This window comes from Arachis ipaensis, chromosome B04 (genome assembly GCF_000816755.2).
Source record: "Arachis ipaensis cultivar K30076 chromosome B04, Araip1.1, whole genome shotgun sequence".
NCBI lineage: Eukaryota > Viridiplantae > Streptophyta > Magnoliopsida > Fabales > Fabaceae > Arachis > Arachis ipaensis.
Genome location: NC_029788.2, coordinates 59,598,937 through 59,626,299, shown reverse-complemented (window position 1 = coordinate 59,626,299; position 27,363 = coordinate 59,598,937).

The window sequence follows — 27,363 nt, the reverse complement described above, 5'->3', positions numbered from 1 at the left end:
GTGAAGCTAGGTGTGCCACTTGGAACAAACGCCATGAATTTGTATGGGCGTGGCACGCCAGCACCAAGGCGTGGCACGCCAACTATATCTTCCAGAGAGCATGTTTGGAGCTTTAACAAGGGCGTGGCACGCCAGGGGCCAGGCGTGGCATGCCAGTTATACATTCCAAGGACCAAGGTTGAAGACCACAAAGGGGGCGTGGCACGCCAACCCCAGCATGTACTATGGGCGTGCCACTTGAACTTGTAGGCGTGGCACGCCAATACACTGATCCAGAAAAGGAACACACTGGGCATGCTACTTGGTATTGAAGGTGTGGCACACCAACTATCACCCAACACTTGGGCGTGCCAGTTGGGGCTTTAGGCGTGGCACACCAGGCTTGAAGGAGTCCACACCAACATGGGTGTACCACTTGAACGTGAAGGTGTGGCATGCCAGTTCAATTCTCCAAAGAAGAAAGTGAGGGTCCAAACACTTGGGCGTGCCACTTGGTATCGAAGGCGTGGCACGCCAGCTATCATTCTTGACTTGGGCGTGCCACTTGGGTCTTAGGCGTGGCACGCTAGTGCTTGAAGAGGCCTAACTACCTACAGGGCGTGGCACACCAACTCCAGCAACCAAAGAAGAAGATTGGGCATACCACTTCAGGCTTAAGGCGTGGCACGCCAATACCAGATGACCCAGGGCATGCCACTTGAATGCTGGGCGTGGCACGCCAGCTACTGGAACAAGGGAACCATGCATGCAACACATGGGTATGGCACGCCACCTACTGGACGTGGCACGCCACCTACTGGGCATGGCACGCCAGTTATATTTTCTAGAGAAGTGAAGAAGGCTTATCATGGGCGTGGCACGCCACCTACTTGGCATGGCACGCCAGTCATAATTTCCAGAGAGGATGGATGAAGTGCACACAATGGGCGTGGCATGCCAGACCTTGGGCGTGCCACACTAGTTCAAAATCCCAGGGAAGAGGAGCAAGAAGAAAAGCCTGGGCATGCCACTTGAGCTCGAAACCGTGGCACGTCAGGCTAACCAAGCAAGAAGAAGACCCTAGGCGTGCCACTTGGGCTTGAGGGCGTGGCACGCCAGGGTGGTTAATGAAATGGGAGTGCCACTTGAAGAGCCAGGCATGGTGCGCCAAGCCAAGCCAAGCTGAGTAGCTAGGCGTGGCACGCCACTCAAGCGCCAGTCACACGCCAAGCTTTAGGGTCACGTTTTATGAGTTTTCCTTTTCCCTCCAACTGTAATTTTCTTTTCTCTTTTATATTTTCTTAATTCTAGTAATAGGAGTAGTATAAATAACCCCTAGAAGTACTAAAAAAGGGGTTGGGGGTTGGGTTGGATTGGCAAGTTTAGTTTTAATTTTACTTTACACTTCATCTCTTCCATCTCTTAGCTATGAGTAGCTAAACTCCCTCTCATTGGGAGAGGTAGCTCTGTTGTACTTGATGGATTAATGATAGTGAATTTTCTCTTCTTTTCATCTTCTCTTTGATTTTCTTGAAGGATTTTCATTTTTATTGTTAGCATTCAATTATCTTGGAAAAGAGATTGAATGTATTTGGGGTTTATGTGAATCTTGGAAGAAGAATCGAAAAACAATGCTTGAAATTCCTTCTCACACTTGAGTAGATCTGGATTTGGGATTGGATATGGTGATATATAATACACCCATTATTTGGATCTATGATGATGTGTGGTATAATCAGTGACCAAGCATACCTCTCTTCATGAGCAATTAGACCAAGGAATTGGCTGATAATCAAGATTAGAGAGATTGAATCACCAAGGGATTGGGGTTCAATCAATCATGATTGCCAAGAGGTCAATGAGTTCATGATTGAAGATGAGATGAGCTGAATTTAATCCAAAGAGATTAACATCTCCCAATCCCAATGAATTCCCCCTATTCTTATCTTTCAAATTCTTTATAGCTTTCTTTACTTTCTGTTATTGCCCATTCCCATTTACTATTTAGTTCTTTAGATTCCAGCCATTTAATCTTCAGCACTTTATTGCTTTCTTTTACATTTGAGCCATTTAAAATCTTGTTATTTAAATTTTCTGCATCCAATACTCTTTCTATTGCTTAGCTTAACTAAATTGATTCATCAACTAAAATTGCTCAATCAATCAATCTCTGTGGATACGATCCCACTCCACTGTGGGTTATTACTTGATGATACTTTGGTGCGCTTGCCAAAGCACAGATTTATTTTATATGGGGAGTGATTCCGGCTCATCAAGTTTTATGGCGCCATTGCCGGGGATTGATTTTGATTTGACAATGATCAAGTTGATGAGCATTTAGATTAAGCATTTTCTTTATTCTTGTTAATCCCTTTCTGTTCATCTTTTAATCTTCATTTCTTTTAATCTCTCATTGTTTATATACTAACACTAACAAGAAGCACACTAACTGTTCGATATTTTGCACCATCTAATCTTTTGTGACTTACCCACCCTTTTTCCAAAAAGGGTGATAACCTTTTTCTTTTGTGGAGTTTTATCTTGTGTATGACAGGGAGAAGAAGAGCTGAAATCTCCTACGATTCTGAACCAGAGAGAACTTTACTAAGATTAATAAGAGAAGCAGTGGCAAGAGGCAAAAGAGTGGTTGGCAAAGAGTGATAGCGTGCCCAAGGGTATCGTCGGTAAGGAATCTTTCAATAAAGTTGCGTTGTAAGTATAGCTCTACCAACAACAATCCTCGAGGATCAAATTTAGAGAAGGATTTGGTTGTCACAAGTTCAACCCTAATAGAAATAACCAAAGTATTCAAACCTCGGGTCATCTCATAAGGAATGGGCAAACATGTGCTTCAACATTGGTTAGAAATCCGGGGTTGTGAGTTACGAGCAAGAATTTAAACTAAGAATATTAACAAGCAAGCAATCTTAAAGTGCAAGGAACTAATTCAAGTAACAAAGCAAGATGTGAGCAATTCCATACTAACAAGGTAACATCCAGTATAATTCTATTCTAAACTAAGCAATTAAATATAACTAAGACAAGTAATCAAGAATTTGGGTTTTCAAATATAAATGATAAAAGCAACTCTTGGCTAGGCATGGGAATTGGGGTCACCATCCTTGTCTAATAACCATATCTTGACAATTATGAGGAACTAAACTCATTAAGTCTACTTCTATACTTGAAGTACATTAAATGGTTTGGTCAACATCAACCCATAAGGTCTAACCTCACTACTAATTAACCTAATAGTAGGCTAGTGACAATGGCTATCAAATTGACCATTAAGGGTTCCCAAATCATCAAATCCATTAGACCCAATGACTCAAGTTTACCCAATTCCCTTAGCCTAGGCCAAGAGTGAAAAGAACTACTCCATAATCAAGGTAAACAATTCATCAAACACTTGGTAAGCATTAACGAAAGACATGTTCAAATTGTAAGTAAATTGAAATTAACAATTACCCACTAACAATTATCAACATACAATCACTAAAACAACACAATTAATCATAGAAATCATCAATGTAACATCAACAAATCAAGATTCACAACACTCATGAAATAGGTATAAAGTAACAATTGACAAGAATTCATAAAACTAACACAAGATCTAAGCAAAATTAAACTAAGGAATTTAAATTAAACAATTAAAACTAGTAATTAACAAGATCTAATTCAGAATTCAACAAGGAAAGATCAAATTAAACCTAGATCTAGAGAAGAACAATGGTTTCCCTCTCTAGAAGAACAAAGAACCAAAAACTAGCTAAAAATGTGTCTTAGTGTAAAATGAATGATCCCCCCTTTCCCCTAGCATCCTTGGGTCTTTTCCATGCAGAAATAGCTTGATTTTTGGCCTCATGAGCCTCAGAAATCGCCAGGCATAATTTCCTTTAATGAGGTCACGTACAGCTTCCCGTGCATGCGCGTCGATTGCTTTTGTGATCCACACGTGCGCGCCAAGTGCGCGTGCGCGTCGGTGGAATTTTTCTGACCCACGCGGATGCGTCTATCCTTGCACGCCGCTTGTAGCTATCTTCATGTACGCGTGCGCGTGCGCGCCAATGCTGAAGTTTCCAAAATCCTAAATCTTCATGTTCCTTCCTCTTGTGCATGCTTTCTTTCTCTCTTCTAGGCCATTCCTACCCTATAATTCCTGAAATCACTCAACAAATACATCACGGCATCGAATGGCAATAGAAGAGGATTAAAATATAGCAATTTCAAGGCAAAATAAGCATGTTTTTCATCATGGAGCAATATTAGGAAGAGAACACAAAACCATGCATTTCTTGTGAATAAGTGCGGAAAATATTGACAAAATCCCATAAATTCTACAAATTTTAAACTACAAAATTGGGGTTTATCAAATCTCCCCACACTTAAACCAAGCATGTCCTCATGCTTAAAAATAAAAAGACCAAGGACCATGGTGAGAAAAGTGTTTATGAAATGCAAACTACCTAAGTAAATGCATGCAACTAATGTAAAATGATCTACCCACTTGGTCAAGGGTAAATCCATCCTCCAAGAACACATGTGAGCATATGGGATGAAAATGCTAGGTAGTTCATGAATCCTACCAAATTGAACGTCACTATGAAGTGCATATAACTTGCTAAATGAACGCTTGTGAAAGCTGGGAACAAGGAGTTGAGCATTGAATCCTCACCGGAAGTGTATCCGCTCTATTCGCTCAAGTGTATAGGGTTCGTCACTCAATCCTCTCCTAATCATGCTTTCCAAGATTTGTCTTTCATCTAACAATCAACACTTACTTAATGCATGCTTACAAGTATCATGAGGTCTTATCATGGGTTGTAATGTGGCTAGGGTGAAGGTAAGGATGCATATGGTCAAGTGAGCTTAAAATTTGAGTCCTTGATTAACCTAGGATCCCACTAGACACATAGAACAACCTATACAACTATAATACATTACCTAGCAACCCTTGAGTTTCACTTTTTGCATACTCATGCACTCTTTTCAATTCACTTCCCATATGCATTGTTTTCATTACTTTGTCTTGGGGCATCTTTGTCCCCTTTCGTTGCTTTCTCTTTTTTTTTATATATTTTTGTTTCTTATATTTTTTCTTTTTCATACATTCTTGTATATACACATAAATTTCTTTCTTTTCTCTCTTTTTTTTGGTCCCCTTTTTCCTTGGGGTTTCATATACAAAAGAATCTCAATGCATATGGTTCAATCATTCAATATATGAGTATGTTCCCAAATCCTAGAATTTTTAATTACAACTACAAATGTATACCTCTATATCTATCCAAGTTCCCAAGTATACCCTCCCAATTGAATAATACACACCCTACTTGCCTAAGCTAATCAAGGATCCAAATTTAGGGACATTCATGGTTTTTCACTTAGGGTTGTTGATGTGTTCTAATTAAGAACAAAAAGGGTTTATCATGGGCTCAAAATTGGTTAGCAATGGTAGATAAAAGGGTTAAGGCCATTTGGGAAAAGTGACTATTGAAACGACGGCCTCAATCATGTAAGTGCATTCATACACAAGTAATGGACATATAGAATTAGACAAAGCATGGATTACAATCATAGAGAGAAAGTAATGCACACAAGAATGGAAATTAATGGTTAGAAGATATAACCATAAAATAAGCTCAAAACTTACATGCTTGTATTCTTAGCTCAATCACTATGTTCCAAAATACATTCTTAAAGCAAGTTAACCGCAAAATTTGTTTTTTCTTTTCAAAAATTAGTAGGGTACCCCAGAACACAGTTTCTTAGGGAAGAAGTTATTATTTTGACCAAGCAACTCTATAGAGACTAACTATCATGCAAGGAATATTTACAAGCAAGACTAATGACACATGCGATGTACTAACTACTAAGCAAAAGATAAATCCATCGGTATTGAAAGGACGAGATTGTTACCCATGGAGATCGGTTGAACGACCTCCCCACACTTAGAAATTAGCACGGTCCTCCGTGCTACGAATAATGCGCAAAGGACGGTCGGGACTGGAACCTTCACTATCCCCTTCGTCAGAGCTCCCATCACTTGGGTTGGAGGTGGATGTGAATATTTCTGGTTCCTCCATGCTAGGGGTAACACAACGCAGAAACTTCTTGATGTACGTTGATAAACCACTATTTTATGGTTTATATTGTGTTTAATTGTGTGGTTTTATCAAATCTTTACCCACTTATTCATATGATTAGCATGCATTTATAATTCCTTCCTAAAAATAATTCATGGTTGAAAACTTGCTTCCCAGAGACTTTTAATTTTGTATTTTAATTCTCCTTTATTCCATTCGATGCCGTGATCTGTGTGTTAAGTGTTTCATGCTTTATAGGGCATGAATGACTTGGAAATTAGAAAGGAAGCTTGCAAAAATGGAAGGAAAACAAGAAATTAAGGAGATGTCTAGCGAGAAGTGACGCGGACGCATGGCTCACGCGACTGCGCGACATAGAGGAAATTGCAGTGACGCGGACGCATGGCTCACGCGACCGCGCGGATTGGAAACTGCACAAGTGACGCAAAGGTGTGGACGACACGCACGCGTGGCAAGGCAAAACGCAGGATGACACGAATGCCTGGATGATGCGATCACGTGACGTGCGCGATCTACAGATTCTGCAGAATTCGCTGGGGGCGATTTTGGGCCCTGTTTTGACCCAGTTTTCGGCCTAGAAAAGCAGATTAGAGCCGGGGAACATGCAGAGACCAAAGGAGAATATTGATTCTATCTAATTTTAGTTTTAGATATGATTTTACCTCTCCTCTAGGTTTTCTCTCTACACATTCATAGTCCTTAGGATTTCGTTTTTATCGCTTTCTGGATTGGGATATTGAGAAGAGTTATTACCTCCGCCAAGACTTCATTATTCTAGTTTGTTTTCCTTACTTGTCTCTTACTATTCCATGTCCTCAATTTATTCAGAATTATTATTGGATTATTTTTAGAATTTATTAATACAAGAAGTATTTTTATTTTTAATTGATTTTTTAATTATTGTCTATCATGTCTTTCTTTATTTCTCTTTATTATTTTGTGAAGTTTACATTCATAATGAGTGAGTAGTTCCATAACTTGATGGGGAGTTGATTGAAAGGAAGACCTTGAGTTGGAATGCTCAAGAGAAAAATTATAATTTGGTTTATTGTTGGATTGTCCTCTAGTCACTAACACTAATCCTTTCCAAGGGAGAGGGTTGGAACTTGTGAATAGAAATAGCTTTCCAACTTGCTTAACTTTCCTCTACCTAGTAAGGGATAACTAAGCAGAATAACCTTCAATCGTCAATTAATCTTGAGAGTACTCCAACAAGAATAGGGCTTCCAACTAATCTACTCCCGATCAAGGTCTTTATTTAAAATTACATAAATTCCCAATTTTAATTTCCTGATTATCAACTCAACCCATTTTTGAAAACATCTGATTAATAAAATAGCACATCTTTTTGCAACTCTTTAGGAGACGACCTGGGATTCATACTCCCAGTATTTTAATTCTAATTTTTGTGACAACCCTTCTAAATTGATAAACGGAATTTTGGTTGGTTAAGGACTGTACTTGCAACGTATGTCTTATAATAATTTCTTAACTCGTCAATTTCTGCCACGTCAATTTTTGGCGCCGTTGTCGGGGAGTTGCAATAGAGTCCTAAGTTATTAATTGGAATTTATTTATTTGTATTTTATTTTATTTTGCTACTATGAGCTGCATGTTTCTTTCGTTAAATGACGCGTTCACTTCCTGATCCAAGCTTGCTAGTATTTGATCCTGAGATTGAAAGAACTATCTCACGAATAAGGTAAGCTCGGCGTCGGTTAGTCCTCTCTGAGGGCAAATTTGAAACATCACTTGAGGAAGAAACAAGCTCCCTTTCTACTGATTTGGTTGAATTACGTGTAGGTGACATGGCAGCACCTAGGAGAGTTACTATCCAGGAGGCTGGAGCCCCTGATTTCACAATGCAACCGTTTCAAGCGCATCACCCAGTAGTGGCTACAGACTTTGAAATAAAGACTACACTGCTCAACTTGATGCCTAAGTTTCATGGCTTACCTGCTCAAGAGCCTATCAAGCACCTTAGAGATTTTCAAGCAGCCTGTTCTACTATCAGTTGCGATGGTGCAGATGAAACTTCTATTCTGTTAAAATCTTTCCCATTCTCTCTTGAGGGAAAGGCGAGAGAGTGGTACTACACTCAACCAGCAGCAACTGTTTCTGACTGAGATATGCTTAGAAGAGAATTTTTGGAGAAATTCTTTCCAGCTGAAGTTACTGACAAACTGAGGAAAGACATTTCCATGATTGTTTAGGACGAGTCCAAGACTCTCTATGAATACTGGAAGCGCTTCAACAACCTTCTGGAAGCATGCCTCCACCATATGATTGACAAGATAGTGCTGCTCGGCTACGTCACACAGGGCATGAGGCCCCAAGACAAGACCACATTGGAAAGTGCTAGCAATGGGTCTATAAAAAAGTACAAGACCACTGATGAGGCATGGCAATTAATCAGCGACTTAGCTGAATCTACTCGGAATCATAGGCAGAAACAAGGCCGTTCAAAAGTTATTGCAGAGGTATCTTCTAACAAAGAGACTACTGCTCTGACTCAGAGTATATACGAGATAACTAACTTACTGAGGCAGATGCAGTTGAATCAACAACAAGCTCAGCAAGCTCAACATTCTCCATCACAGCAAAGCCAACAGTTGGCTCCACAAAGAGTATGCGGGATCTGTGCTGATTATAGCCATTATACTGATGAATGTCCGCAGCTCCAGCAGGAAGACAACACTGTGGCAGCCACTAATAACTTCTATGACCGCCCCTATCAAGGGTACAATCAAGGTGGAAAACAGCAGGCCATGGAAAACAACCTTACTACAATCTATTGATCGAAGACAGCAGGCCATGGAAAACAACCTTACTTCTACTTTAAATTGTCTGAACTCTACCTTGCAAGCTCTTGTCTCACAGATTGGATCACTGAATAACTCCAATAACCAGCCTTTGAGCTCTAGTGGAATTTTCTCTCAACCATTACCCAATCCAAAGGGTGGCATTAATGCCATCACCCTAAGGTCCGAAACCACATTGCAAGAGAGGAATCAGGAGGAGCCAAACCCACCAGAACACGCCTCAGCTGAAGAGGTAGTGGAAATAGAAGATGTTGAGGAGGAAGAGGACATACAGGACACGGCTGAAGAAGAAGAAGCTCAATCACAGGAAGAAGCACCAAAGGGCACAAACACTGCAGAAAACGCCATTCCTATTCCATTTCCACAGCTTACAAGGAAGCCCAGGAAGCAGTTAGAACCTGATCCAAAAATGGTAGAAATATTCAAAAAGGTTGAGGTAATTGTTCCCCTTTTTGATGTTATTCAACAGGTACCTAAATACGCAAAGTTTCTAAAAGATTTATGCATACATAAAGACAAAATTAATGAATCAGAAACTATTCCTTTAGGTAGTTCTATATCTGCTTTAATAGGGGGTATACCTGAAAAGTGTAGTGATCCAGGTCCATGTATGGTTAATTGTACTATTAGTGGTGTGGTATTTTCTAACTGCATGTATGATTTAGGAGCATGTGTGAGTATAATGCCTTTGTCCATATATGATATTTTGAGGCTCCCTCCCTTAAAAAGGTCAGCAGCTCGTTTTGTGTTAGCAGATTAAAGCATTATTACAGTGGTTGGAGTTGCTGAAGTTGTATTAGTGGGCATTAAAGGGCTCACATTTCCCATTGATTTTTATATTCTGGAGATGCCCCAAAATGACTCAGAGAAGCCATCATCAATCCTACTCGGAAGACCATTCCTGAAGACCTCGAAGTTCAAATTGGATGCTTTTTCAGGAACATACTCTTTTGAAATAGATGGCCGAGTAGTAAGCTTCAATCTGAATGGAGTTATGAAACACCCTCTGGAAGATCATTCTATCCTCCAGTGTGACATCATAGATGAAACCGTGGCTGAAGTTCACCAGGAGGAGTTCGAAGAGAAGTACATAGGACAAGGTCCGAGTGTGGGGACACTTTCTGAGGAAAGTGAAAGTATTTTCCCATTGTCACCAGCTCCAGACAATCCAAAACCTGGCCATGAGTAGAAGTTAGAATTAAAACCCCTCCCTCCACACCTCAAATATGCTTACCTTGAGGACAAGCAGAAGTTTCCAGTTATCATTGCAAGGGAACTCACCTCTCAACAAGAAGAGCAGTTACTTAGTGTGCTGAGGAGGCACAAGAAGGCAATTGGATGGAGTTTGGTAGACATAGTAGGCATCAAGCCTCAAGTTTGTGAACATAGGATATTTTTAGAAAAGGGAGCAAGGCCTGTTCGTCAACCCCAGAGAAGACTGAACCCCACTATCTTAGAGGTTGTCAAGAAGGAAGTGACCAGACTACTAAAGGCAGATATCATCTACCCCATCTCAGACAGTGAATGGGTAAGCCCAGTACAAGTGGTGTCCAAGAAGTCTGGAGTCACTACAGTAAAAAATGAGCATGGAGAGCTCATAGCAACCAGAGTACAGAACGCCTGGAGGGTCTGCATTGATTACAGGCGTCTAAACCAAGCTACTCGTAAGGATCACTATCCTCTTCCATTCATTGATCAAATGCTGGATTGCCTATCAGGTAAATCACATTATTGCTTTTTAGATGGTTACACAGGCTATTTCCAGATTCATATAGCTCCTGAAGATCAACAGAAGACCACTTTTACATGTCCTTTTGGAACTTATGCTTATAAGAGAATGCCTTTTGGCTTGTGCAATGCACCGGCTACTTTCCAAAGGTGTATGATGAGTCTTTTCTCTGATCTTATTGAGGACTGTATGGAGGTTTTTATGGATGATTTTAGAGTTTATGGTGATTCCTTTAATCTTTGCTTGGATAGTTTATCTAGAATATTAGATAGATGTGTCAGTACTAACCTTGTATTGAATTTTGAAAAATATCACTTTATGGTAAAACAAGGGATTGTACTAGGACATGTTGTATCTAATACAGGCATTTCTGTAGATCCAGCAAAGATGGATGTTATTTCTAGTTTATCTTACCCCTCATCTGTGAGGGAAGTCCATTCATTCCTTGGCCATGCAGGTTTCTACCGGAGATTCATTAAGGACTTTAGTAAGGTAGCACTTCCCTTATCCAGACTATTGCAGAAAGACATCGAGTTCGAGTACAGTGAGGATTGCAAACAAGCGTTTGATAAGCTGAAGATTGCCCTGACTCAAGCTCCAATTGTGAGAGGACCTGACTGGAGCCAGCAATTTGAAATCATGTGTGATGCTTCCAACGATGCAGTAGGAGCAGCACTAGCTCAGCGTGAAGGTAAGGACCCCTTTGTCATTGCTTATGCGTCTAAGACTTTAGACGCCGCTCAGTCTAATTACACTACTACTGAGAAAGAGCTTCTTGCTATTGTTTTCACTCTGGATGAATTCCGAGCCTATTTACTTGGTACAAAGGTAGTAGTGTACTTAGACCACGCAGCTCTAAAGTATTTATTAGCCAAAAAGGAATCCAAGCCAAGGCTTATACGTTGGATACTGCTTCTACAAGAAATTGATTTAGAAATTAAGGATAGGAGTGGTAACCAGAATTTAGTGGCGGACCACTTGAGTCGCCTTAAGCACATTAAAGATGATTCCACTCCTATAGCTGATAACTTCCCATTTGATAACCTGCAAGCAGTATCTGAAGTAGTCCCTTGGTATGCACCTGTAGCTAATTATCTAGCTAGCCGCAACTTTCTTCCAAACTTTACTAAGCATCAAAGAGACAAGCTGAAAAGCGAGTCCAAATATTATATATAGGATGACCCATATTTATGGAGATGTGGCGCTGACCAGGTAATTAGACGGTGTGTGCCTCAATCAGAATTCCAGTCCATCTTAGAGGCATGCCACTCATCTGAGAGTGGAGGATATTTTGGCCCTCAAAGAACAGCTAGAAAAATCTTAGACTGTGGATTCTGGTGGCCTACTCTTTTTAGAGATGCTGCTGAATTTTGTAAATCTTGTTTCCCATGCTAAAAATTTGGTAATATATCCAAGAGGGATGAGATGCCTCAACAAATTATGCTTTTCTGTGAAATTTTTGATGTTTGGGGCATTGACTTCATGGGTCCATTTTCAAATTCTAATGGTCATTTTTATATATTGTTAGACGTGGATTACGTTTCTAAATGGGTGGAAGCAATTCCTACCCGCACTGATGATGCTAACACTGTTGTTTCCTTTATTAGTAACCATATCATTTGTTGCTTTGGATCACCCCGAGCAATCGTGAGCGATCAAAGCACCCATTTTTGTAACAGGAGACTGACAGGATTACTGAAGAAGCATGGGATAGTTCATAAAGTGGCAACAGCCTACCATCCTCAGACTAATGGGCAAGCCGAGGTGTCTAACAGAGAGATAAAACGCATATTGCAGAAGATAGTCAAACCTCATAGAAGAGACTGGAGCACCAGGCTACAAGATGCACTCTGGGCATACAGAACAGCATACAAGACACCCATTGGGATGAGTCCCTTCCGCTTAGTTTATGGAAAAGCCTGTCATCTCCCAGTTGAAGTAGAGCACAAAGCCTTTTAGGCTGTAAAAGAGTGCAACATGGGATTTGAGAAAGCCGGACCTGAAAGGAAGTTGCAACTGCAATAATTAGAAAGCCTTCGCCTAGAAGCTTATGAGAACTCAAGGCTGTACAAGGAAAAGATGAAGGTTGTACATGATCAGCACATCAAGAGGAAAGAGTTCCAACCTGGGGACTTAGTCCTCCTTTACAAATCTAGATTGAGGCTCATGCCAGGCAAGTTGAGATCAAGATGGGAAGGTCCATATAAAGTAGAGAAGGCTGAGCCGTACGGAGTTTTTCACCTAAGTCATCCTTCAAGCTTTGAATTCATCAAGGTTAATGGACATCGTTTAAAGCTATATCATGGCGAGAAGATGAAGAAAAACAAGGAGCTCGAGAACTTCCTCTTGGAAGATCCACCCATAGTAGAAGACTGAGCTAGTGGAGCGTCCAACTTAAGGACGTTAAAGCAAAGTACTGGGTAGGAGACAACCTACCATGGTATGATCGTTCCTATCTTTATTCTTAGTTTTCTTTTCCAATAACTCTTCTCTTTATGAGCACATTTAGTTTGCATCTGCATTTGCATATTTTTACTTTAAAAAAAAAAAAAGAAAGAGAGGGAGAGCACGCGACGCGACAGCATCGCCGACGCGTCCGCGTCGTATGTGCATCAGGAAGAAAGGGCAATCGAATAGAGAGTCATGCGAGAGCGTGGCTGGAGGTGTGCCTTTGGCACAAATCACCCCAAGCGACCGCGTCACTAACGCGTCCGCGTCACTCACGCGGACGCGTGACCTGAAAATCGACGTAAAAAAAGGGTATTTGGGAGCAAGTTCGGCTGGAGTAAGGCTGGAATGGTGCTGGACGCACAAACCCTACGACGCGACCGCGTGCCCCACACGTCTGCGTCACCCTCCTATCTTGGCCATCCACGTGACCGCGTGATTGACGCGATCGCGTCACCCAATATTTTGGCAAAAAGAGTTTCGAACAGAGAGTTGTGCGGGCACGAAGCTGCCCTCGCGCCACTCACCTGATTCTTGTCACGCATCCGCACCGATGCGACCGCGTCGACTCATCTAAGCGCCAACCGCGCGACCGCGAACCCAACGCGTTCGCGTCGCTTGCGCCGCACAGGTTAACCTAATATGCCAAAATATCTTATCTTTCTCTTCCCCAAATCCTACTTTTTCTTTTCCCTCCTTATTTCTTCCTTCTTCCTTCTTCCTTCTTTCTCACTATCTACTTTTTCTCTCTCTTACCACCATTAGCAAGGTTTTTCTTTTCATCTTCCCTCTTTACTTTTCTATTCTTCTTCTTTTTATGTTATCTTTTTCTTTTCTTTTTCCTTGCATTATCCATATTTTCTTTTTCTTTCTTTTTCTTTTAATTGGTGTTGGAAATTTATTTGGGTCACTATTCTTTCCTATGATTTTCTTGTGTTTTTTCATGAATCTGTTTGACAATTAATATTACCTTTAAAGGGATGCTTGTATGTTCTATTCTATCTTTTCAAAATATATTCACCATGCATCCTATGTGTTTGTGAAAAAGCCCGTATGCCATCATGCAATACTTTTATGTTATCCTACTACCATAATGCCAGTTTTTTTTTTCACAAAATCTCTTTTATATTTTATTGATTAAAATATTTTTGTAATTACAAACAGAATGTTAGCTTGAATTCTGTGTTAATTTAACTTAGACGTTGAATGCTTGATCTATGTTACTCATGCCTTTGCCTGCATGCCAATAAACACCTTGCATTCAATTGCCATCATATGCACTGCTATATTCCCATTTATGATTTTTCACATGTAGTCATGACCATGTGTTAACATCATTTATCTTTTAATGTGTAGTAACTACCACCTTTCCCGTTCTCTTCCTTGCTCTACCCCTTGACATTTTGACATACTTTCCCTTTTCTTTCTTTTAGGATGGCCACCAAGAAAGGCAAGGAGAAAGCTACTCCCAAACCACTAGCGAGGAGAGGAACAAAAAGAGCATTAGTGGCAGAGGCTTCTTCAACTGCCGTAAAGCCCTCAACAAAGAGAATCAAGAGGATTATAAAGGTTGATGAAAAGGAGAAAGCCTTCCCAATAAAGGACACTGTGCGATTTCCTAATCGCTTCTATGAGCAGATGTTCCCCATCCTGGCAGAAAGGAGTTACAACAACGAATACCTTCTTATCCTCCCGACCCATATTGCTGAATTTGTTGAGCCGCAAATTACACGAAGACAATGGGGTTTCCTCCAGAGACAGCCACGGTAGGTTAATCTTTCCTGGGTAGTCGAGTTCTACTCCAATTTCCACCTGCCAACCCTGTAGTCTGTCTATGTCCGACAGAAGCAAATCCCCATCACAGAAGAGACCATTCAACGAGCTCTAGATCTCCCCCTACTCTAGAAGAACTGGATGCATTTCAAGAAGCTGCACTCAAGTGCCAGATGTACCAATTTGACTGGGACGCTGTTCTACGAATTATCGCACTACGTGGCAGCAGATGGATCTACGGATACCACCGTTCCCATCCTAAGGGAATATCAACTTCAGCACTTACCCTGGAGGCTCGGGTATGGGCACAGATTATGTCCCATTACGTCTTTCCGAGCACTCACGAGTCCTCCTTAACTGCAGACATGGCCATTCTACTATGGTACATCCTTACAGACCAGCCTCTGAACCTACCAAGACACATCCGGAATGCCATGGGACACGTATAAATTATGGGCAACTTACCTTTTCCCGCCTTGGTCTCAGATATTGTCTCAGCAGTCGGAGTCTCCTACAGAGCCGGGGACACCAAAATCATACTTCCACGGGATGATCAGTATGTCCCTAATAGGAAATATATCAGACCTCCAGCAGCCACTACAAGCCAACCCACTTAACTGGCTGAAGAGATTCCTCCTTCAACACCACAAGCACCTACAACAAACCAACTGCTCCAGCAGATACTTGAAAGATTGGATCGGCAGGAACACAAAGCGAAGCTAAGAAAGCGCTGTAACGAGCGCCGATTCAAACACCTCAAGGAGCTACTTAAGGGAAAATACAGAGACTCCGACACCCCGGACTCCACTTCCTTTACCAGCACAGGGAGCCATGATGGTCCCGACTGTGGAGATACTGCTACCAGCCCACCCCTGTTCTTGACAGATGGCACTGAGGACGGTGCAAAGCCTTAAGTGTGGGGAGGTCGGTCAGTACCTGACTTCCGGAGGTAATTTTTCTTCCCTAACACCAATAAAATAGGTTATTTAGTTAGTTTTTCTTTTGTAGAATAAGATAAATTGCATAGTAATAGATTAGTTGCATGCATGTTCTACTTGATTGAAAAGACAATATGTTCCTTCTAAGACCCTATTTTTAGAACAAAATTTCACTAATTTTAATCAAAACATTTATGTTAAATTTGCTTGAAATTGTATTTGGAACATGGTTTTTGAGCTAAAGAACACACAACCTGTGAGATTTGAGCCTTTATACATGGTTACATTATTTAACCATAATTATTTTATTCTTGTGTGTTTACCTCTCTATGATTGTAATTTATATTTTGTTTCATCCTATATGTCCAATATTTAATATATCTATATGCTTACATATGATTGAGGCCATTATTTGTTAGCTCACTTATCCAAATTAAGCCTACCCTTTCAATTACCTTTGTTAGCCACTTTGAACTTTTAAATCCCATTTGTTCTTTATTTTACCACATCACTAGCCTTAAGCAGAAAAACAATTTTATATCCCAATTGAATCTTTGGTTAGCTTGAGATAGAATTGTGTTTTAAGTAAGTATGGGAAAATTGTGGGAACAAAAGATAATGAGGGAATATGTCATGATAATATAATGGGAATTTGGGTACCTACTCATGTGAAACTATAAGAACAAAAAAATCTATGTGCATTGATAAGCTATGTTTTATTTTTATGTTTATTTTAAAAAAAATCCAAAAATATTCAATAATTAAATAAGGGGACAAAATTACCCCAATGTTAAGTTAAGAATTCAAAGATCAATGCATGTATGATATAATTAAAATGAAAGTTGATACATGAGTATGGAATGTGAAAGAGAAATTTTGGATAGCTAGGTATGAAATTTAAGTTATATAGAATTTATATATGTGTGTTAGGTGAAAGCTTGGGTTAATTAAAGATTCAATTTATAAGCTTACTTAGCCATATATATACCCGTACCCTTACCTTGGCCCCATTACAACCTTGAAAAGACCTCATGATGTTTGCTTTGGTATATTAAATATTGTTGATTGGTTAGGTGAAAAACAAAAATTAGAAAGCATGATTAGAGAAGGACAGAGTGATTACCCTATACACTAGAGAGATTAGAGTGTACATACATCATCAGTGAGGGTTCAATGCTTGAAATTCGATGTTCTCTGCTTTCATGAGCTACCTTCTTGCATTTTTATCTGTTCTTACTGTATAAGAATTGAATTAGTGGAATTTGATCTGTAACTGTCTTGAAGAGCTTATTTACTTTTGATCAAGTGGACAAAAATCATATAGTTGCATTCACATATATAGGTTGCATTGCATTGCATGAGTTTTACATGTTCCTACTCGTTTATTTTATCTCCTTCAACTAAGCATGAGGACATGCTAATGACTAAGTGTGGGGAGGTTGATAAACCACTATTTTATGGGTAGATCCGCCGTGAAGGATGACTTGTGGGTGCTAGGTAGCACATAGTGAGATAGGATCTGGGCCCAAGCTCTAGCTTCTACAGTGAGGAAGCGAGCGTCAATGGACTTAGGTCTCATCCGGAGTCGACCTTGGGTCCAAAATGTCTCCAGCTCAGCAATGACTCGGAGGATTAAGTCACAATCAAATCCAAATTTTTTTCGTTGACGTAAGACTTCTTGGTAGCCATCCATGTCACCTGGCACCGGTAGGACATTAAGCACTTGCTGAATGACCTCTTTTGAAACTGAGACATGCTTCCGGCGTACATATACCAATTGAAGAGAGGGAAGATGGTAGTTAGTGTAGAATTCTTCCACCCAAGAGAGGTTAATTTCCCTTGGTTTCTTCAAAAGAAACTCCCATCCTCGCCGTTCAATGCGGGGTAGAATATAAGGAGCAACCTTGTCCGGTGATGAGCGGATAATTTATACGCTTTTTGGCATTATTTTTAGTATATTTTTAGTAGGATCAAGTTACTTTGAGGGATGTTTTTAATAGTTTTTATGTTAAAATCACATTTCTGGACTTTACTATGAGTTTACGTGTTTTTCTGTGATTTCAGGTATTTTCTAGCTGAAATTGAGGGACTTGAGCAAAATTCAGATTCAGAGGTTGAAGAAGGACTGCTGATGCTGTTGGATTCTGACCTCCCTGCACTCAAAGTGGATTTTCAGGAGCTACAAAACTCCAAATGGCGCGCTCTCAACGGCTTTGGAAAGTAGACATCCAGGGCTTTCCAGCAATATAAAATAGTCCATACTTTGTCCAAGTTTAGACGATGCAAAAGGGCGTTGAACGCCAGTTCTATGCTGCAGTCTGGAGTTAAACGCCAGAAACACGTTACAAACCAGAGTTGAACGCCAAAAACACGTTACAACTTGGCGTTCAACTCCAAAAGAAGCCTCTGCACGTGTAAACTTCAAGCTCAGCCCAAGCACACACCAAGTGGGCCCCGGAAGTGGATTTATGCATCAATTACTTACTTCTGTAAACCCTAGTAGCTAGTCTAGTATATATAGAACTTTTTATCATTGTATTCATAGTCTTGGTTACTCCGGTTCCCCTCTGGGGCCGAGACCAATGAACTCCATTATCACTTATGTATTTTCAATTGTAGAGTTTCTGCACTCCATAGATTAAGGTGTGGAGCTCTGCTGTTCCTCATGATTTAATGCAAAGTACTACTGTTTTTCTATTCAATTCAACTTATTCTGCTTCTAAGATATCCATTCACACCCAAGAACATGATGAATGTGATGATTATGTGACGCTCATCATCATTCTTACTTATGAACGCGTGCCTGACAAACACTTCCGTTTTACATGCAAACAAGCTAGAATGAATATCTCTTAGATATCTAATACAGAGGACCGGGTCCGAGATATTAGAATCTTCGTGGTATAAGTTAGAACCCATGGATGGCCATTCCTGAGATCTGGAAAGTCTAAACCTTGTCTGTGGTATTCCAAGTAAGATCTGGGAAGGGATGGCTGTGACGAACTTCAAACTCGCGAGTGCTGGGCGTAGTGACAGACGCAAAAGGATGGTGAATCCTATTCCAGTATGATCGAGAACCTCCAGATGATTAGCTGTGCCGTGACAGAGCATTTGGACCTTATTCACAGAGAGGATGTGATGTAGCCATTGACAATGGTGATGCCCTATATAAAGCTTGCCATGAAAAAGAGTAGGACTGGTTGGCTGAAGACAGCAAGAAAACAGAGGTTCAGAGGAACGAAAGCATCTCTATACGCTTATCTGAAATTCTCACCAATGAATTACATAAGTATTTCTATCTTTATTTTCTGTTTATTTATTATTATTATTCGAAAACTCAATAACCATTTGATATCCGCCTGACTGAGATTTACAAGATGACCATAGCTTGCTTCATACCAACAATCTCCGTGGGATCGACCCTTACTCACGTAAGGTTTTATTACTTGGACGACCCACTGCACTTGCTGGTTAGTTGTATCGAAGTTGTGACAAATTATGAATTAAGATTAGAGCACCAAGTTTTTGGAGCCATTACCAGGGATCACAATTTCGTGCACCAAGTTTTTGGCGCTGTTGTCGGGGATTGTTCGAGTTTGAACAACTGACGGTTCATCTTGTTGCTCAGATTAGGTAATTTTCTTTTTCGTTTTATTTTCAAAAAAAAAATTTCTTCAAAAATCTTTCAAAAAAATTTTTCCTTTTGTTTTCGTAAATTATTCAAAATTTTTAAGAATGAATTCTAAAGTTTCATGGTAACATGTTGAAGCCTGGCTGGCTGTAAAGCCATATCCAAATTCTTTTGGATTGAGGCTTCCACTTGTCAACATAAAAGGCATGTATATGGAGTTGGATGAAGTATCAGCTGTTGCATGCCTTGTTTATATCCTAAAGCTGGCTGGCTATTAAGCCATGTCTAACCATTGGATTGGAGCTTTAGGCTAACATTGAAAGATTCCTGGAATTTTTATTAAAAATTTTTGAATTTCTTATTTTCTTTTTCCTATATGTTTTCCGAAAAAAAAATATACAAAAATCCAAAAAAATTAATAAAATCATAAAAATCAAAAAAATATTTTATGTTGTTTGTTTGAGTCTTGAGTCAATTTTTAAGTTTGGTGTCAATTGCATTTTTTTCTAAAAATTTATGCATTTTTCAAAAATTCATGCATTCATAGTGTTCTTCATGATCTTCAAGTTGTTCTTGGTAAGTCTTCTTGTTTGATCTTGATGTTTTCTTATTTTGTGTCTTTTGTTGTTTTTCATGTGCATTTTTGCATTCATGGTGTCTAAGCATTAAAGATTTCTAAGTTTGGTGTCTTACATGTTTTCTTTGCATAGAAAAATTTTCAAAAATATGTTCTTGATGTTCATCATGATCTTCAAAGTGTTCTTGGTGTTCATCTTGACATTCATAGTGTTCTTGCATGCATCATGTGTTTTGATTCATAATTTTCATGTTGTGGGTCATTTTTTATGTTTTTCTCTCTCATCATTAAAAATTCAAAAATAAAAAAATATCTTTCCCTTTTTCTACTCATAAAATTTCGAAAATTTGAGTTGACTTTTTCAAAACTTTTTAAAATTTAGTTGTTCCTTATAAGTCAAATCAAATTTTTAATTTGAAAATCCTATCTTTTTCAAAATCTTTTTCAAAAATCAAATCTTTTTCATTTTTCTTATTTATTTGCAAAAATTTTAAAAATATTTTTCAAAAATCTTTTTCTTAATTTTATCTCATAATTTTCGAAAATCATATCATCAATTAATGTTTTGATTCAAAAATTTCAAGTTTGTTACTTACTTGTTAAGAAAGATTCAAACTTTAAGTTCTAGAATCATATCTTGTGATTACTTGTGAGTCAAGACATTAAATTTGATTTTAAAATTCAAATCTTTTTCAAAACTAATTTTAATCATATCTTTATATCATATCTTTTTCAAAATTTTTTCTTTTTCAAAAATTTGATTTTAAAATATCCTTTCTAACTTCTTATCTTCTTATCTTTTCAAAATTGATTTTCAAATCTTTTTCAACTAACTAATTGACTTTTTGTTTGTTTCTTATCTTTTTCAAAACCACCTAACTACTCTTTCCTCTCTAATTTTCGAAAATACCTCCCTCTTTTTCAAAAATTCTTTTTAATTAATTAATTGTTTTAAATTTTAATTTTATTTTCCGTTTAATTTTCGAAAATTATCAACTCCTTTCCAAAAATTATTTTCGAAAACTTCTATCTCATCTTCTTCTATTTATTTAATTACTTACTAACACTTCTCTTCATCTCATATCTCTGCTCCTATCCTCACCCTTGTGTTTGGATTATCCATTCTCTTCTTTACATTACACTCTTTTCTTCTTCTACTCACACAAAGGAATCTCTATACTGTGACATAGAGGATTCCATATTTTCTTTGTTATTCCCTTCTTTTTCATATGAGCAGGAGCAAGGACAAGAACATTCTTGTTGAGGCAGACCCTGAACCTGAAAGGACTCTGAAAAGGAAACTAAGAGAAGCTAAAATACAACAACCCAGAGACAACCTTACAGGAATTTTTGAACAAAAAGAGGAGATGGCAGCCGAAAATAATAATAATGGAAGGAGGATGCTTGGTGACTTTACCGCACCTAATTCCAATTTACATGGAAGAAGCATCTCCATCCCTGCCATTGGAGCAAACAACTTTGAGCTGAAACCTCAATTAGTTTCTCTGATGCAGTAGAACTGCAAGTTTCATGGACTTCCATCTGAAGATCCTTTTCAGTTCTTAACTAAATTCTTGCAGATATGTGACACTGTTAAGACTAATGGAGTAGATCCTGAAGTCTACAGGCTCATGCTTTTTCCTTTTGCTGTAAGAGACAGAACTAGAATATGGTTGGACTCTCAACCTAAGGATAGCCTGAACTCTTGGGATAAGCTGGTCAAGGCTTTCTTAGCCAAGTTCTTTCCTCCTCAAAAGCTGAGTAAGCTTAGAGTGGATGTTCAAACCTTCAGACAGAAAGAAGGTGAATCCCTCTATGAAGCTTGTGAGAGATACAAGGAACTGACCAAAAAGTGTCCTTCTGACATGCTTTCAGAATGGACCATCCTGGATATATTCTATGATGGTCTGTCTGAATTAGCTAAGATGTCATTGGATACTTCTGCAGGTGGATCCATTCACGTAAATAAAATGCCTGCAGAAGCTCAAGAACTCATTGACATGGTTGCTAATAACCAGTTCATGTACACTTCTGAAAGGAATCCAGTGAGTAATGGGACGCCTCAGAAGAAGGGAGTTCTTGAAATTGATACTCTGAATGCCATATTGGCTCAGAATAAAATATTGACTCAGCAAGTCAATATGATTTCTCAGAGTTTGAATGGAATGCAAGCTGCATCCAACAGTACTCAAGAGGCATCTTCTGAAGAAGAGGCTTATGATCCTGAGAACCCTACAATAGCAGAGGTAAATTACATGGGTGAACCCTATGGGAACACCTATAACCCCTCATGGAGAAATCACCCAAATTTCTCATGGAAAGATCAACAAAAGCCTCAACAAGGCTTTAATAATGGTGGAAGAAACAGGTTTAACAATAGTAAACCTTTTCCATCATCCACTCAGCAACAGACAGAGAATTCTGAGCAGAATCCATCTAGCTTAGCAAATTTAGTCTCTGATCTATCTAAGGCCACTCTGAGTTTTATGAATGAAACAAGGTCATCCATTAGAAATTTGGAGGCACAAGTGGGCCAGCTGAGTAAGAAGATCACTGAAACCCCTCCTAGTACTCTCCCAAGCAATACAAAAGAGAATCCAAAGAGAGATTGCAAGGCCATAGATATAACCATCATGGCTGAATCCAAGGAGGAAGGGGAGGACGTGAATCCCAAGGAGAAAGACCTCCTGGGACGTCTAGTGATCAACAAGGAGTTTCCCTCTGAGGAACCAAAGGAATCTGAGACTCATCTAGAGACCATAGAGATTCCATTGAACCTCCTTATGCCCTTCATGAGCTCTGATGAGTATTCTTCTTCTAAAGAGAATGAGGATGTTACTGAAGAGCAAGTTACCAAGTACCTTGGTGCAATCATGAAGCTGAATGCCAAATTATTTGGTAATGAGACTTGGGAAGATGAACCTCCCTTGCTCATCAATGAACTAAGTGATCTGGATCAACTGAGATTTCCTCAGAAGAAACAGGATCCTGGAAAGTTCCTAATACCTTGTAACATAGGCACCATGACATTTGAGAAGGCTCTATGTGACCTGGGGTCAGAAATAAACCTCATGCCACTTTCTGTAATAGAGAAACTGGGAATCTTTGAGGTACAAGCTGCTAGAATCTCATTAGAGATGGCAGACAATTCCAAAAAACAGGCTTATGGACAAGTAGAGGACATGTTAGTAAAGGTTGAAGGCCTTTACATCCCTGCTGATTTCATAATCCTAGATACTGGGAAGGATGAGGAGGAATCCATCATCCTTAGAAGACCCTTCCTAGCCACAGCAAGAGTTGTGATAGATGTTAACAGAGGTGAATTAGTCCTTCAATTGAATGGGGACTCCCTTGTGTTTAAAGCACAAGGTTATCATCCTGTAAACATAGAAAAGAGGCACGCTAAGCTTCTCTCACTGCAGAGTCAACCAGAGCCCCCACAGTCAAACTCTAAGTTTGGTGTTGGGAGGCCTTAGCCAAACTCTAAGTTTGGTGTTGAACTCCCATATCCAATCTCTAAGTTTGGTGTTGGGAGTCTATAAAATTGACATGATCACCTGTGCGGCTCCATGAGAGCCCACTGTCAAGCTATTGACATTAAAGAAGCGCTTGTTGGGAGGCAACCCAATTTTTATTTATCTAATTTTTTTTATTTTTATTGTTCTTTCATGTTTTATTAGGTTCATGATCATATGGAGTCACAAAATAAATAGAAAAATAAAAAACAGAATCAAAAATAGCAGAAGAAAAATCACACCCTGTAGGAAGGACTTACTGGCGTTTAAACGCCAGTAAGGAGCATCTGGCTGGCGTTCAACGCTAGAACAGAGCATGGATCTGGCGTTGAACGCCCAAAACAAGCAGCATCCTGGCGTTCAGACGCCAGGAATGCACACTGAGGAAAGCTGGCGCTGAACGCCAGAAACAAGTATAGAACTGGCGTTCAACACCAGAAACATGCTGCATCTGGGCACTAAACGCCCAGAACAAGCACCAATTCGGCGTTTAAACGCCAGAATTGCATGCAAAGGAATTTTACATGTCTAATTAGTGCAGGGATGCAATTCCTTGACACCTCAGGATCTGTGGACCCCACAGGATCATCTCAGCATCTGTGGATCCCACAGGATCCCCACCTACCTCCACTCATACTCTTTCCTCTTCTCATTCATCCTTTCTTCCCAATAAACACCCTTCCCCAAAACCCTTCACCAATCACCTCAAGCTCTCTTCCCTACCACCCCTTCACCACTCACATCCATCCACTCTTCCCCATAAACCTACCTCATAAACCCCACCTACCTTCAAAATTCAAAATCACTTTCCCACCCAAACCCACCCTAAATGGCCGAACCTAACCCCTCTCCCTCCCCTATATAAACCCTTCCATTCTTCTTCCTTTTCACACAACACAACCCTCTCTTCCTCCTCTTGGCCGAAACACAAACCTCTCTCCCTCTCCTCCATTTCTTCTTCTTCTTCATCTCTTCTTTCTTCTCTTGCTCGAGGGCGAGCAATATTCTAAGTTTGGTGTGGTAAAAGCATAAACTTTTTGTTTTTCCATTACCATTCATGGCACCTAAGACCGGAGAAACCTCTAGAAAAGGGAAAGGGAAGACAAAAGCTTCCACCTCCGAGTCATGGGAGATGGAAATATTCATCTCCAAAGCCCATCAAGACCACCTCTATGATGTTGTGGCCAAGAAGAAGGTGATCCCCGAGGTCCCTTTCAAACTCAAGAAAAATGAGTATCCGGAGATCCGACATGAGATCCATAGAAGAGGTTGGGAAGTTCTAACAAACCCCATCCAACAAGTCGGAATTCTAATGGTTCAAGAGTTCTATGCTAATGCATGGATCATTAGGAACCATGATCAAAGTAAGAACCCGAACCCAAAGAATTATCTCACCATGGTACGGGGGAATTACTTAGATTTTAGTCCAGAAAATGTGAGGTTGGCGTTCAACTTGCCAATGATGGAAGAGAATGCACGCCCCTACACAAGGAGAGTCAACTTTGATCAAAGGTTGGACCAAGTCCTCATGGACATATGTGTGGAAGGAGCTCATTGGAAGATTGACTCAAAAGGCAAACCGGTTCAACTGAGAAGACTGGACCTTAAGCCTGTAACTAGAGGATGGTTGGAGTTCATTCAACGCTCAATCATCCCCACTAGCAACCGGTCTGAAGTTACAATAGACCGGGCCATCATGATCCATATCATCATGATTGGAGAAGAGGTAGAAGTTCATGAGATTATACCTTAAGAACTCTACAAGGTGGCTGACAAGTCCTCCACTATGGCAAGGTTAGCCTTTCTTCACCTCATTTGCCACCTATGCAATTCGGCTGGGATTGACATAGAGGGAGATATCCTCATTGAAGAGGACAAGCCCATAATTAAGAAAAGGATGGAGCAAACAAGAGAGCCTATTCATGGATCTCAAGAGACGCATGAAGGAGCTCATCACCAAGAAATCCCTGAGATGCCTCAAGTGATGCACTTTCCTCCACAGAACTTTTGGGAGCAAATCAACACCTCCATAGGAGAACTGAGTTCCAACATGGGACAACTAAGGGTGGAACATCAAGAGCACTCCATCATCCTCTATGAAATTAGAGAAGCTCAAAGAGCTATGAGGGAGGAGCAACAAAGACAAGGAAGAGACATAGAAGAGCTCAAGGACATCATTGGTTCCTCAAGAAGCAAACGCTACCATCACTAAGGTAGACTCATTCCTTGTTCTCAAATTTTCTGTTTTTCGTTTTCTTTATGTTAAGTGCTTATCTATGTTAGTGTCTTATTACATGATCATTAGTATTTAGTAACTTTGTCTTAAAGTTATGAATGTCCTATGAATCCATCACCTCTCTTAAATGAAAAATGTTTTTTAATTCAAAAGAACAAGAAGTACATGAGTTTCGAAATTATCCTTGAACTTAGTTTAATTATATTGATGTGGTGACAATACTTTTTGTTTTCTGAATGAATGCTTGAACAGAGCATATGTCTTTTGAAGTTGTTGTTTAAGAATGTTAAATATGTTGGCTCTTGAAAGAATGATGAACAGGAGAAATGTTATTTGATAATCTGAAAAATTATAAAAATGATTCTTGAAGCAAGAAAAAGCAGTGAATACAAAGCTTGCAGAAAAAAAATGGCGAAAAAAAATAGAAAAAGAAAAAGCAAGCAGAAAAAGCCAAAAGCTCTTAAAAACAAAAGGCAAGAGCAAAAAGCCAACCCTTAAAACAAAAAGGCAAGGGTAAATAAAAAGGATCCCAAGGCTTTGAGCATCAGTGGATAGGAGGGCCTAAAGGAATAAAATCCTGGCCTAAGCGGCTAAACCAAGCTGTCCCTAACCATGTGCTTGTGGCTTGAAGGTGTCCAGTGGAAACTTGAGACTGAGCGGTTAAAGTCAAGGTCCAAAGCAAAAACAGAGTGTGCTTAAGAACCCTGGACACCTCTAATTGGGGACTTTAGCAAAGCTGAGTCACAATCTGAAAAGGTTCACCCAATTATGTATCCAGTGGTAATACTGGAAAACAAAGTGCTTAGGGCCACGGTCAAGACTCATAAAGTAGCTGTGTTCAAGAATCAACATACTGAACTAGGAAAATCAATAACACTATCTGAACTCTGAGTTCCTATAGATGCCAATCATTCTGAACTTCAATGGATAAAGTGAGATGCCAAAACTATTCAAGAGGCAAAAAGCTACAAGTCCCGCTCATCTGATTGGAGCTATGTTTCATTGATATTTTGGAATTTATAGTATATTCTCTTCTTTTTATCCTATTTGATTTTCAGGGACAAGCAACAATTTAAGTTTGGTGTTGTGATGAGCGGATAATTTATACGCTTTTTGGCATTGTTTTTAGTATGTTTTTAGTAGGATCTAGTTACTTTGAGGGATGTTTTTAATAGTTTTTGTGTTAAATTCACATTTCTGGACTTTACTATGAGTTTGTGTGTTTTTCTGTGATTTCAGGTATTTTCTGGCTGAAATTGAGGGACTTGAGCAAAAATCAGATTCAGAGGTTGAAGAAGGACTGTTGATGCTGTTGGATTCTGACCTCCCTACACTCAAAGTGGATTTTCTGGAGATACAGAACTTCAAATGGCGCGCTCTCAACGGCGTTGGAAAGTAGACATCCAGGGCTTTCCAGAAATATATAATAGTCCATACTTTGCCCAAGTTTAGACGACGCAAAAGGGTGTTGAACGCTAGTTCTACACTGTAGTCTGGAGTTAAACGCCAGAAACACGTTACAAACCAGAGTTGAACGCCAAAAACACGTTACAACTTGGCGTTCAACTCCAAAAGAAGCCTCTGCACATGTAAACTTCAAGCTCA